The sequence below is a fragment of the Vipera berus genome (genome assembly GCF_964194415.1).
Source record: "Vipera berus genome assembly, chromosome: 2".
Lineage (NCBI taxonomy): Eukaryota > Metazoa > Chordata > Lepidosauria > Squamata > Viperidae > Vipera > Vipera berus.
The window spans coordinates 3276456-3287657 of record NC_138203.1 but is presented as its reverse complement, the minus strand read 5'-3'; positions in this window follow the sequence as shown (position 1 = coordinate 3287657).

The following is an 11202-nucleotide window of genomic DNA, read 5'->3' as shown; positions in this document are numbered from 1 at the left end:
GCTAAAACCTCAAATCCCTCTTCGACTTCACCTTGTCTCTCTCCGACAACAGCAACCACCCCACCCCCTTTCTTTCCTCTTTTTTCTTTCCTTCTGCCCGATCCATGCCCGCTGTGCCCAAAACTGGCATCATCTGTCCAAGCTTCCCTCGCCCCGGGCAGGCTCCTGCAAAGCCTTTCAGCCAGCCTCACTACAGTGGCAAAATAGAGTAACTTCAGCTTTTAGACATAAGGGCTTTGACACATGCAGGATAATTACTTTGATATGTGTGGGTTGTCTGTAGGAAGCTAGATGTAACCGCAAGCAGGAGGAAATATAAAAATAAAGATAGGGTTAATGTGAGCAAACGGTCATGGTTAACAGGTATATGAAATGTAAGGGCTTTTTCCTGGAAGGGCATGAACTGAAATGTATTCTGTTTAGGCGCTTCGGATTAGCTGATTGGGATGAGCAGGTGGGCTGTTGAGTGCGATAGGGGTGGGGTGAACCGACTTCTTGAGAGGGTATAAATATGTGATTTTAAAAATAGCGTGTGTGTGTGGATTACTGTCCTGCATGAGTTTAAAACCCCCAGCCTTTGCAAAAGCTTTCTTTGAATAAAACTTTGTTCCTTGAATCCCAAATGAATTTGTTTGTCTTTGGAAACCTGAGCCACGTTCCAGACAATCCCCAACCCAGGAAATCTAAAATGGGAGTGCAGGATACGGTGGAAAATTCAGAAGTAGAAAGCATGACCCTTTGGAGAAGAATCCTTGTTAGTTAATTAGGAGGCTAAACCGTACAATGAATGGTTATGGGACTAGGAATGTCTAGTCTAAGTGAAAACAAAGACTGAGGGGGCTTTGTCTTCGGAGAAGGGTGGGATATAAATGGAATTAAAATAAAATAAAAAAATAAAATGATAGCAGTCTTCCAATATTTTAGATTTTGCAACAAAGAAGGGGGGGCGACCTATTCTCTAGACCAGGGGTGTCAAACTCAATTTCACTGAGGGCCGCATCAGCATTGCAGTTGCCCTCAAGGGGCCGGGTGGGTATGGCCTGGTTGGGCGTGGCCTACTGGGTGGGCGTGGCTAGAGTGCGTATGGCCTACTGGGTGGGCGTGGCCAGCTCTACATCATTGGCATCAAGGGTGCCTATGGGGGCCTGGGCAGGAGTGGGACAGATCTGAGGGTCTCTGGCAGGAGGAGGGTCTCTGGGCAGTGGGGGCCGTTCCCTCACTGTTTCCAGGATGGCTTCGCGGGCCACATGAAACCACTTCGCGGGCCGAATCCGGCCTCCGGGCCTTGTGTTTGACATGTCTGCTCTAGACAGAGCACCTGTGGTGCCCCGTTCTCCTCTCTCACACACACACAGTGAGAGTTCACGTAAAGTGTTTATTCAAACACACACACTCCCTCTGAAAAAACAGGTCCTCAGAAAGCACCCACGTGGCACAGGCTCAGATTCCGAGCTCAGCATGGCAAGAGTCACTGGGTAAACCGAGTCCAACCGGCACACACAAAGTCCAGGAAAACAATCCTTGAGTCAAACGGTCAGGATACACAGCACAAGCACACGAGGCGCAGAGCTGGACCCGTTGCTCCAGCAACACTCAAGTCCTCGGAGCAGGGTTAAGTAGGTGACGCTGGTGTGGCCCTTCACAAAGGGCAAGGTTGCCTCCTCGCAAATAGTCTAGCTGACAGGCATTACAACTGTCTCCTCTCTACCCTGTGTCTCATTGGATCAGGAGGAGGTGGGGCAGTCCTCATGGTCAGCAGCTGCTCCCAGTCCTCGCCTGGTGCCTCCAGGTCAATTTGCTACAGCTGTGCCTCAACTGGCTCGGGCTCAGCCTGTCACTCATCCGATCAACCTAGCTGAGGAGACTTGGTCAAGCTAACACTCTCCAAGTCCCAATCTGGACCATCACATGGCTTTGAGCTTTCCTCTGCTGATTCAAACTCCTCCTCCTCCTCCTCCTCCTCCTCCTCCTCCTCCTCCTCCTCCTCCTCCTCCTCCTCCAAACTCATGTACAAAGAGCAGTCTGGAGGCAGATTCATGACAGCACCTGAGGGCAAGACAGTTGTGGTGGGGGAGAGTTGTGGTGGGGAGGGCATGAAGGGAGGCTCAGCCAATCTCAATGTATACATGGTTGTACTTTGACAATAAAGTTCAATTCATTCAATCTGAGGGCAAGACAAGAAGTAACAGATGGAAACTTATCAAGGAGATGTCCAACCTAGAACCCTAGGGTGAGATCCCTAGAAAGAGTGCAGAGAAAAGCAACAAAGGAGTCTGGAGGCTGAGGGAACTGCCAATAATCTTTTCTGCCATCCTCACCACTCTACAGACCCATTCTTAAATAAGGAGCACCGGAAGTGGTACGCATCTCAGAAGTGGTTGGTTGTAGATAGTAAGTTTCATAAAAAGAAGGAAGACCTAAAAGGATGTGCTTCACCTCTGGATGGGGATTCTGACCAAAACAGTGTGTGGGAGTTGTACTGGAAGTGTGTGAGGCTGCCAGCTGACAAAGGATTTACATTCACAACAGCTTGGTCATTGACACCTTCTGAGTTTGCACATTGATTCCTAAGTGAATAAACCACCTGGGTTCATATATCAGACTTAGCTGTAAAAAACAAACCAAGGTTAAAACTAGATAGATGGATAGATAGATGGGTAGATAGATAGATAGATAGATAGATAGATAGATAGATAGATAGATAGATAGATAGATAGATAGATAGATCCATCCTATCCTATCCTATCCTGCCCTGCCCTGCCCTGCCCTGCCATACCCTACCCTACCCTACCCTACCCTACCCTACTCTACTCTACTCTACTCTACTCTACTCTACTCTACTCTACTCTACTCTACTCTATTCTATTCTATTCTATTCTATTCAATGTTAGATATCTAGCTCCATTCTATATTAGTAAGCTTAAGTGCTTATCCTCTGGTAACTTCTAGTGTACAGCCTTCAAAATCCCCTCTGATGGAATTGTTTTTAAGTATTCAAGACATCAACATTTTCCCACGGGAAGGATTCTTATAATTAGTTTCAAAATCTTATTTCAAATCCATCCAGACCCTTAATCCATTTATAAATTTATAAATTCAATACTCTAAACACCCAATGACCATTGATTCGGGGGGGGGGGGGCAGTCCTTAAATTTGTATAAAACTTCTTTAGCTAGGGATTGAAGGAAATTCAGCCAGTATAGTAAATCTTTTATATATATATAAAAACAGTTAACAAGCAATTTCCATAGGTAATTAGGAAGCATGCAAAAACTGTGTCTGTCAACATCCAGCTTGAGAATCCAAATAAAACTCCAGGTTCATTCCGTTTCTGAAAATCTTACTGATTATTGAATCCACCACATAGTTAGGTCGAAGCAAAACTAACTCTGAGGTTCAAGCACCAATTCATAGACTTAAACAATCGTTTTCCCAGGCAAACCCCCAATGTCTTACGTAATCCATATCAACAAGTTCACTTTGTTATGGGAACCGTCTGCTTCAAATCCACACCTGTTCTGGTGTCCTTGACAAGGCTTCAGGCTCCCATGGCCTGGGCTGAATCAAAGAAGTTTCATTTCTCTATCTAACCCACTTGAAAGTAACACCTCCCCACCTTTAATCTAAAGTAAGTTGAAACACATAGGCACGTAGCTGCCAAAATTTCATCCTTGACAGTGTCTTCTTTAAAGGCGCTGGACTGCTCTTTGGGTTATGATGGGATTCCCACATCTCCCAGCTCCCTAAATGATTCCTATGGTCAGCCGTCCCAACTTGGTCAGTTCGAAAAAGAAAGACTCTCAGATCAGTAAAAGGTAAAGGTAAAGGTTCCCCGACACATGCGTGCTAGTCGTTTCCGACTCTAGGGGCCGGTGCTCATCTCTGTTTCAAAGCCGAAGAGCCAGCGCTTGTCCGAGGATGTCTCCGTGGTCATGTGGCCGGCATGACTAGACGCCAAAGGTGCACGGAACGCTGCTACCTTCCCACCGGAGTGGTCCCTATTTTTCTACTTGCATTTTTACGTGCTTTCGAACTGCTAGGTTGGCAGAAGCTGGGACGAGTAACAGGCGCTCACTCTCTTACGCGGCACTCGGGATTCCACCCGCCAAACTGCCGACCTTCTGATCGACAAGCTCAGCGTCCTAACCCACTGAGCCACCGCGTCCCTTCTCAGATCAGTGGTGGGATTCAAATACCTAAAGCACCGGTTCTCTTGTTCGATGCAGGCCTGAATAGACTTCTGGAAGTGGTATCCATGCACTTCCGGTGGGACCGTTCTAGGCCTGGGAGGCTCCAACACTGGAAGCTTTTCAGAAGAGACTGGACAGCCGCTTGTCTGAAGTGGTATCGGGTTTCCTGCCTGAGCAGGGGGTTGGACTAGATGACCTCCAAGGTGCCTTCCAGCTTTATTAACACCAGCTGCTACCTAACCGAAGCAGAATATTTCTGCCGATTGCGTGAAGAGAAATTTGCTATTGATTTTTGGTTTAAGGGTCACAAGTGGGCTGTTTTTACTGTTCTTGACATCACTTAGACATCCACTGGCCATGAAAACCTGCTATCTATCATCTTGGAGGTGGTTTCCGGTACAGGAGGTCCTCACTTTATGACAATTCATTTAGTGACTATGAGGGAACTGGAAAAAAAGTGACGTACTACCATTTTTCACACTTACAATGCTTGTAGCATCCCCCACAGTTACATCATCAAAAGTCAGACACTTGGCCACTGACTCATGTTTATGATGGTTATGAATGGGGAGGGGGGTCACGTGATCCCCTTCTGAGACCTTCTGACAAGCAAAGTCGAGGGGGGAAGCCGCATTCACTTAAAGGCCGTGTTGCTCACTTATTTATTTATTTATTTATTTATTTATTAGTTTTTATAAACCGCCCTTCTCCCGAGGGACTCGGGGCGGTGTACAGAGGAAGGAAGGTATACAGATCGAACAATAAAAATAATAAGAAACACTAATGAACACAAACTGGGACCCCAATTAACGCTATCATGCCAGGCCAGCCTGCTGAAACAGGAAAGTTTTTAAGTCGCGACGGAAGGTACGGAGGTCAGGGGCCATCCGGATTTCTGTTGGTAAGGTGTTCCAGAGGGCTGGCGCACCCACTGAGAATGCCCTCCCCCTGGGGGCCACCAGCCGACATTCCTTGAGCGGTGGCACCCTGAGGAGGCCCTCTCTGTGGGAGCGCACAGGACGGTGGGGTGCTGACATCGGCAGAAGGTGCTCCCGAAGGTAGTCCGGACCCATGCCATGTAGGGCTTTGTAAGTCATCGTTAGCACCTTGAACTTCACACGGAAGGCAGCCGGAAGCCAGTGCAGCGCACGGAGGAGAGGTGTGATATGGGAGTATCGGGAGGCTCCCAAGAGTGTCCGTGCCGCCGCACTTTGCACCAGTTGAAGCTTCCGAGTGGATCTCAAGGGCAGCCCCATGTAGAGAGCGTTACAATAGTCTAGGCGAGATGTCACAAGGGCATGGGTGACTGTACGTAAGGAATCCAGGTCCAGATAAGGCCGTAGTTGGCGAATTAGTCGAACCCGGGAGAAGGCCCCCTTGGTCACAGCTCCAATGTGGTCTTCCAGGGAGAGCTGCGAGTCTAGGAGGACACCCAGGTTGCGGGCCCTATCAACAGGGGGAAGTAACTTGTCCCCAATGTTAAGCAGTGGGACGTTCTGAATCTCCTGGTTTCCCGGTACGTACAGCCATTCAGTCTTAACAACAGCTGTTGGCAAGGAAGGTCTTAAAATGGGGGCAATGTTCACTTAACAAATGTTTTGCTTAACAACAGAAATATTTGGCTCAGTTGTGGTTTTAAGTCGAGGATTACCTACACTATGGAAGAGAATGCATCACAGGTGCTCCTCGACCTACGACCTCAATCGAGCCCAGGATTGGTGTTGCTAAGTGAGACATTTGTTAAGGGAGCTTTTTTAATGACCTTTCTCGCCACAGTTGTTAAGGGAATCGCTGCAGTTGTTTAGCTAGTAATACGGTTGTTAAGTGAATCTGGCTTTCACCCCCCCACATTGACTTTGCTTGTCAGAAGGTCGCAAAAGGGGATCATGTGACCCCGGGAGGCTGCGGCCATCATAAATATGAGTCAGTTGCCAAACATTGGAATTCTTGAACACAAGACGATCGGGTTGCTGCAACAGTCATTAATGGTGAAAAATGTTCCATCAATTATAAAGCCCTGGTGAGGCCACACCTGGAATACTGCAGCCAGTCTTGGTCACCATACCACAAAAAAGATGTTGAGAGTTTGGAAAAAGTTCAGAGAAAAGCAACTAAGATGATTAGGGTTCTGCAGACTAAAAGATACGAAGAACGGCTGCGGGACTTGGGTTTGGCTAGTCTAAAGAAAAGAAGAAACAGGGGAGACATAATAGCAGTGTTCCAGTATTTGAGGGGCTGCCCCAAAGAAGAAGGGGTCACCTTATTCACCAAAGCTCCAGAGGGCAGGACGAGAAACAATGCTTGGAAATTGACCAAAGAGAGAAGCAACCTGGAATTAAGGAGAAACTTCCTGACAGTGAGGACAATTAACCAGTGGAACAGCTTGCCACCAGAAATTGTGGGCGTTCTATCACTGGAGGTTTTTAAGAAGAGACTGGACAGTCACTTGTCTGAAATGGTATAGGATCTCCCATTTGAGCAGAGGGCTGGACTAGAAGACCTCCAAGGTCCCTTCCAGCTCTATTGTATTGTATTGTATTGTATTGTATTGTATTGTATTGTATTGTATTGTATTGTATTGTATTGTATTGTATTCTATTCTATTCTATTCTATTCTATTCTATTCTATTCTATTCTATTCTATTCTATTCTATTCTATTCCATTCCATTCCATTCTATTCCATTCCATTCCTCTGTTCTGTTCTGTTCTGTTCTGTTGTTCTGTTCTGTCCTGTTCTGTTCTATTCCATTCCATTCCATTCTATCCTATTCTATATATTCTATTCTATTCTATTCTATTCTATTCTATTCTATTCTGTTCTGTTCTGTTCTGTTCTGTTCTGTTCTGTTCTGTTCTATTCCATTCCATTCTATCCTATTCCATATATTCTATTTTATTCTATTCTGTTTTATTCTATTCTGTTCTGTTCTGTTCTGTTCTGTTCTATTCCATTCCATTCCATTGTTCTGTTCTATTCTATTCTATTCTATTCTATTCTATTCTATTCTATTCTATTCTATTCTATTCTATTCTATTCTATTCTATTCTAATCAGTTTTTCCTAATGCTGTTGTAACCTGGAACAGGCACTGAATGAAGTGTTGTAAATCAAGGGTTATCTGTATTATTCTTCACTGCTCCCCTGATTTGTGACACACAGAGCACAGCACCATACAGGGAAATTTTTGGCAAGGGTCCTGCAGCAGCTGGAAATGATCACAACAGCACAATTAGCCCCTTTCAGGAAAAGACGGCAGGGCTGGTTTTTAAAGCCACTGTAATACAGACCGGATCATTGCTACAGGCGGAAGTTAACAGCAAAGGCCGTCTGACTCACCAGCTTGTCAGAAGAAGAAAGACAAGAGGCAACTGGGTCACAGCCAAGAAAAAGAAAAATGTTTAGGAAAAATAAATAAATGAAGGATGGCAGAACGGCATTCCGAAAGAAGGCTGAAGCCATTTTGGAAACTGCACAGAGAGGGACCGGAATAGAAGAACAGATTTGGAAAGGGACTTTGGAGGTCATCTAGTCCAAGCTCAAGAAGGAATCCTTGAAGATGCGTGGACTTCAATCCCCAGAATTCCTGGGAGTTTCTCAGACTTGGCATCTCAGACGTGGCTCCTTGAAGATATATAACAGAATAAGGCAGGACAAGAAGCAACAGATGGAAATTAATCAAGGAGAGAGCCGATGCTAGAACTAAGGAGGAATTTCCTGACAGTGAGAACAATTAGCCAGTGGAACTACTTGCCTGCAGAAATTATGGGTGCTTCAACACTGGAGGTTTTTAAGAAGAGACTAGACCCTTGGTGGCCAACCTATGGCACGCGTGCCACAGGTGGCAGGCAGAGCCCTCTCTGGGGGCACGCGCGCTGTCGCCCCAGCCCTAAGCCTTTAGCCGGGTTTTATAAAACCTTTTCGCTTTAGGCCTCCGCCGCCGTGTGCAAAAAAAAAAAAGGTTCAATCAATCAATTTCAACTTCTCGCAGGGGAAAAAAAGATCTCGCAAAGTTGGAACTAATGGATTGAACTTTTTAGTCCCACCCAGTCTGCCGTTACCACGGCAGCCACGCCCACCCAATAGGCCACACCCACCCAATGGGCCACACCCACCCAGCACCCGACCATACATAAGCGGATTTTGGGTTGCAGTTTGGGCACTCGGACTCTAAAAGGTTCACCATCACTGGACTAGACAGTCACTTGTCTGAGATGGTGTAGGTGCTCCTGCTTGAACAGGGGGCTGGACTAGAAGACCTCCAAGGTCCCTTCCAGCATTATTATTATTATTATTATTATTATTATTATTATTATTATTATTATTATTATTATTATTATTTTGGAGGTCATTTAGTCCAACCCCCTGCACATGCAGGAATCCCTACACCATTTCTGAAAAATGGTTGTCCAATCTTCTTAATATCCTCCAGTGTTGGAGCAACCACAATTTCTGGAGGCAAGTTCTTCCGCTGATTAATTGTTCCAACTCTTTGGCCTTAAGTTACCCAACTGGCAGTCATGCCAAACATGGAACTGGAACTCAGTCTTTTGGTAATTGGACAAAGTCACCCAATCAGCTTTCATGCCTAAGGCGGGACTAGAACTCACAATCTTCTGGTGATTGGCCCAAGTCACCCAACCAGCTTGCATGCCTAAGGCGGGACTAGAACTCACAGTCTCCTGGTGATTGGCCCAAAGTCACCCAGCTATCCTTTATGCCTAAGACGGGACTAGAACTCACAGTGTTCTAGTTATTGGTCCAAGGTCACTCAGCCAACTTTCATGCTTAAGGTGGAACTAGAACTCGCCGTCTCCTGGTGATTGGCCAACGTCACCCAACAGCTTTCATGCCTAAGGCAGAACTAGAACTCACAATCTCCTGGTGATTGGCCAAAGTCAGCCAGCCAGCTTTCATGCCTAAGGTGAGACTAGAACTCCCCGTCTCCTGGTTTCTCAGCCAGCTGCTTCACCACTAGAGCAAACTGGGTCTCTCTTGTTTGCACATTTCTTGATTTGTTAAAATATTTTTAGCCATTCAGAGATGCTTATGAATGGGCAGCCAAACTAAATAATTAAAAAGTGTAAGTAACTAAAAGTTATAGTCTGGCGAGGAAGGGGCAGTAATGTGAAAACCCAATTCTGGATTTTACAAAAAGGGCAAGGATGATAAATTGAGGTCATTGTTATTTCCATCTCACTCCCCTTTCCTCTTCTGGTTAAGCCTGTTGCAGCGAACATTTGTTGTGCTTTAAAGTGTGTGTGTGTGTGTGTGTGTGTGTGTGTGTGTGTGTGTGTGTGTGTGTTTGGGGGGGGAGAAGCATAAAATGCGTTGGAAGACATTTCCACCGCTGAACTCTCACCGCGCCATCTTAAAAGCAGAGTATCCAGTTACACTCCACAGGGACTTTCTGGACTCTCAACTAAGGCCAATCTTGCTCCCTTCTCATTTTCTTGTCTTGTTGACTTTAAATCTTTGGAGAGTTTCCCTTTCCACTTTAAACATTTGTTTCCTGGAATTTTATTAATTCCTAAACTTGGGCCAACTTTTAAAGGAGGTAGTCAACTGGAGCAAGGGAAAGTTCCTAGCCAAGCTTTAATTTATATTTGTTGGCAGAGAAGTTGGGGGCTTTTTTTCGTGGGGGTGGGCTGGGGTTTGGGGATACTCACCACCTGTAACTTATTAAAAAGATTGGTCCCCACCAGGGAATCTTGCAGTAAATTCTGTATTTGTAGCTGGACCTTCCTGCTGGTTAAAGTTAACAGGGCAGGAATTCGACTGATTTTGATGGATGATGGGGCATGCCTAGAGAAAGTATGAAACAGAAAAAAAGGGGGGGGGAAACCTCTCTATTAAGTATCTGGTCTTCATTCTGGATCTCTTTGTCCAGTTCAAAGCATCTTTTTTTTAAGCACTACCATTCACATATTTTACTTACTAGGTCCAGCCACCCAATTAAATGATTCAAACTGGCCCAGGCTTGTTCCATTCAGACAATCTTTGGCTGTTGACCATTTGCGACAGCTAGATAATATGGGGTCAGCCCCCACCCCCAGAGAAAGAAATAGTTTTGGAAATATTGAAAAAGCAGAATATATTTCCCTAAAGGATTTTAAAAGCAGAAACCAACCTGCCCGCCACCCCAAGTCTCTCTGTCCCAAACAGAAACCAAGTCTGCAGAATTGCAGATGTGATAATCTTGTCAGAAAGACCGGAGCCAGGAAACCGGGATTAGGAAGAAAGATCCCTAGAATCAACACCAAAAATCTAAGAGTCATCAGCCACAGCCCCAGGGAAGCAGGATATGACCTTTGGGACATAATAGGATTAACCCATCACCATCAGAATACCAGAAAGGCAGACTCAGACTCAGGTCAAAGTTCATGCCACAGGAACAACTCCAAACAACAGGCTCCAGAGGGTATAAAAACCCACTCCCTACATGTGCTCGATCTCTTTTCTTCCAGAGCCATCTTCCTGTCTGGCTCTCTTCAATAAACTGCAACCTTCTTTCTAAAGTAGTCACCATGTTGTTTATACCTGGCTTGGACTGAAGCATGATGAAGACTTTTCCTTCAACAATAATTTTGGATGGATTGCGATGCTTATGTTTTGATTTTTTTCCCCCCTGTGGGATAGAATAAAGAATATTTACACCTACTCTTCAGGAATAAATAGAATATTTACAGGCAGTGTTCCACATACTACTAATAATCGAGCCGGCCCATTTACAATCATGTATAATGACGGTGGTAAAATGAATGGCAATAGTCGTTAAGCACATGCCACAATTGTTAAACCAACATCACGGTTGTTAAACGAATGCCACAGTCCTTAAGGGTTGTTTGCTCTGCTTGTGCCAAAAACTAGAAGTAACTTCCATTTTTTGGCAAGACCATCACGGGACACTAGGATGCTGCAAGTAGCTGCGAATGTGGCCATGTTGCCATTAAATGACCAGGGGGTCATAACTTGGGAGCTATGTTGTAAGTATTCTCATAGAATAGAATAGA